The following is a 4,193-nucleotide window of genomic DNA, read 5'->3' on the forward strand; positions in this document are numbered from 1 at the left end:
AGTCATAATCTTTAAGTAGCTCCAACCATCGCCTTTGTCGTAAATTCAATTTCTTTTGCTTGAAGACATACTGGAGGCTCTTATGATCCGTATAGATATCAACATGAATTCCATACAAGTAGTGCCTCCACATCTTTAGTGCATGAATCACTGCGGCTAACTCTAAATCATGGGTTAGGTAATTATTCTCATGTTTTCTTAGTTGTCTAGAAGCATAAGCTACAACCTTACCATGCTGTATCAGTACACAACCCAATCCCACGCCCGAGGCGTCACAGTAGATAACATAACCATCGGTCGCTTCTGGGAGCATTAGAACTGGTGCTGAAGTTAATCTGTCCTTCAATGCTTGAAAACTATGTTCGCAAGCATCAGTCCATTGAAACTTTGCTCCCTTCTGAGTCAACTTTTTCAAAGGTGCCGAAAGGGAAGAAAATCCCTCTACAAATCTCCTGTAATAACTTGCCAAACAAAGAAAGCTACGAACCTCCGTCGGTGTCGTGGGTCTAGTCCAAGTTTTTACTGCCTCAATCTTTTGTGTATCAACCCAGATACCTTCACCCGAAATCATATGCCCAAGGAAAGCTACAGAGTTCAACCAGAATTCACATTTAGAGAATATTGCATACAACTTCCCTTTTTGTAGAACTTTGAGCACAGTACACAAATGATCTGCATGCTCAGCCTCTGAACGAGAATACACCAATATATCGTCAATAAATACAATTATGAACATATAAAAAATGGGTCTGAACACTCGGTTCATCAAATCCATGAATACTGCTGGGGCATTGGTCAAACCGAACGACATAACACGAAACTCAAAGTTTCCGTATCTAGTCCTGAATGTTGTTTTTGGAATATCTTTCTCCTTAACCCTTACCTGATGGTACCCAGACCTCAAGTCTATCTTTGAGAAACACTTGGCACCTTGCAACTGATCAAATAAATCATTAATCCTCCGGAGCGGGTACTTATTCTTGATCGTCATCTTATTCAACTATCTATAATCAATACACATCCGTAAGGAACCATCTTTCTTCCTCACAAATAATACAGGTGCTCCCCACGGTGATGTACTAGGTCTGATAAAGCCTTTTTAGAGCAAGTACTTTAGTTGTTCCTTCAACTCTTTCAGCTCTGCGGGGGCCATTCTATAGGGAGGAATAGATATTGGATGAGTATCTGGTAGTAGGTCAATAGCAAACTCAATTTCTCGCTCTGGCGAAAGACCCGAAAGCTCATCGGGAAAAACATCGGGAAACTCATTAACCACAGGGATGGACTGAATGGTTGGTGACTCTACTTCCACATCCCGAACTCGAAATAAGTGATAAATATAGTCCTTTCTGATCATCTTCCTTGCCTTGAGATAGGAAATAAATTTACCTCTTGGCGATGCCGTATTACCTTTCCATTCCAAAACAGGCTCCCCTGGAAATTAGAATCGGACCATCTTCGATCTACAATCAATGTTGGCATGACAAGAAGCCAACCAATCCATACCCATTATAACATCAAATTCTACCATATCTAACTCGATTAGGTCCACTTCTGTAGAACGACCATGAATTAATATTATACAATCTCTATATACTTGCTTAGCTATCACTGAGTCCCTAACATGTGTAGACACCTCAAAAGGTTTAACCAATTCAGGTTTTATTCCAAACTTACTAGCAACCAACGGAGTAACATACGATAAGGTGGAACCTGGGTCAATCAATGCAAATACATCATATGAGGAGACCGATAATATACCTGTAACAACGTCAGGCGATGACTCCTGATCCTGTCATCCTGCCAATGCATAAATGCGGTTCTGAGGACCGCTCAAGCTAGATGCTCTGCCTCTGCCTCTACCACGACTCATTGGTGCTTGTGAACCTTGCCCAGGGGGCGTACTGATGATGATGAACTAGCTACAGATCCCACTGGCTGAGCTATACTTGCATCACCTCTCGTCGGACAATCCCTCATAACGTGGCCCGGATAACCACAAGTATAACAAACACCTAACCCCATACGGCACTGCCCGGCATGCTGCTTACAATATTGAGCACATCGTGGCAAGGGTTTGTTACACCCCATGTTTTCGTATGTGGAAGTACGCCATAAGTAAATTGATATAAGCTCGAAAATGAGATGTTACATCCCACATTTTCGGACGTTAAAGTTTCGTCGTAAATTAATCGACGTAAGCTCGAGAATAAGAATATTTTTGAGATTATAAGTATTATGCTATTTCAAACAAGTGATAAGTAAATTCGTGAAGGAGAGAGGGTAAGTGAATCGAAGAAAGTGAGTTTCGTCGAAGTTTGTTAATTTGGAAGAAAATACGGTCTGAGCTATAATACCCAGTATTTATGAACTAATACCATACAAGGTACCACATGACCATGATAGTAAGGTATATAAGGAATGTAAAAGTGAGTAGTATTTTAAGTAAGTTGAGGTAATTCGTAATTATGTGAGTAATTGATTAATTATTGGGGTAATGGGAGATTACCCAACTAATTAAGGAATTATTGGGTGATTAGTTAAAGAATTGGGTAAGATTAAACCCTCCCCCACGTGGCAGCAAGCCACCCCAAGAATTGTGTCTCTTAAGTCACTATATTATGCGGCAAGATTAGAATGTAAGATTTGGCATTCTTAAGAAGGTGAGTCACCTATCCATTTAATATATAAGTCTTGAAAACGTGAGATCTATCCATTTAATATGTAAGACTTAAAAATAGGAGGGTCACATCCATTTTTAAGAATGTGATTAGCTCAAATTTTGCTATAGTAATGTGAAGCTTCACAAATTAAAGATGGTCATATTCAACAAGGTAACGGTCTTAAGCATAATTTCCTACGAAATTATACTGTGTAATAGCTACGGGCTTTTGTGATTCTAAAGGAGTACGGTGCAATCTTTCTCAAGAATATCATATGGATTGTCCCCTATTTCGATCTCGCCATTACATGTTTTGTCGCAATCAACGTGTGTTGGAGGGATTGTCAAGAGAATAGGTTTAGGTATGTTAAGGCTATCCCTTCGTTCTTTTTGGCATGATCAATACGATACAAATGAAATGAGTAAATGCACAATTTCCATAAATGACTATATTCATAGAAATACTAGAGATACTTATGTTCTTGATTCCCCATGTGTCATATTATTCTATCATCTGTTCATGGGTCTCAGAAAATACGTAAGTTGATAAAGTTTGTTTCATGATGTTACTCAAAGGCATAATTGTCTTATGACACTCCAAAAGATTTTATTGACGTACTTCTCATGCACTGCATTCATTTACATTGACCCATGACCAGATGGCGTTATATACGCTTATATATGCATATTATATGTATATGGGATATGAAAAAAGGTTACAGCGTTATAAACGCACTACCACCTGATCAGCTGGTATACGTTGATGAATTGCTCATAGTGGCCGAGATGATATGATGGGATGCCCTCAGAGGCTTGATGATGTTATGAACGCATATATCTATGCATGGTATGATATTTACCCGCATATGCATGACATTATAAATATGAAGTGATTCACAGAGTTATTCAGATATACATGTCGAGTCTTTTACTCCATGTTTCTCTCATATCTATTGTTTACTGATTTTCATTCCTTACATACTCGGTACATTATTTGTACTGACATCCCTTTTACCTGGAGACGCTGAGTTTCATGCCCGCAGATCCCGATAGACAGGTCGAGAGTCCTCCAAGTAGGCTATCTGCTCAACGGAAGATGTTGGTGCGCTCTATTTGCTCCGATGTTGCTATTGGTATATGATGATGTAATAAGAAAGATACGTTACGTTGGTACTTGGTTGAGTAAGGTATCGGGTGCCCGTCGTAGCCCATCGGTTTGGGTTGTGACAAAAGTGGTATCAGAGCAGTTCTGTCCTAGGGAGTCTACAAGCCGTGTCTAGTAGAGTCTTGTTTATGGGTGTGTTGTGCACCATACTTATAAGCAGGAGGCTACAGGACATTTAGGACTGTCACTCTTTCTTCTTACTCTAGATCGTGTGGTATAGCTCAATTGTAAGAACTCAATTTCCTAAACTCTATCTTATTCATAATACGAGGATGCCTACATCCAGAAAGATGGTTGGTAAGAGATATAGCTATGGAAGAGTTGAGTCAGAGGAACTCGATTTTTCATGATGTTTATGATGAGTAA

The sequence above is a fragment of the Nicotiana tomentosiformis genome, chromosome 8 (genome assembly GCF_000390325.3).
Source record: "Nicotiana tomentosiformis chromosome 8, ASM39032v3, whole genome shotgun sequence".
Taxonomy (NCBI): Eukaryota; Viridiplantae; Streptophyta; class Magnoliopsida; order Solanales; family Solanaceae; genus Nicotiana; species Nicotiana tomentosiformis.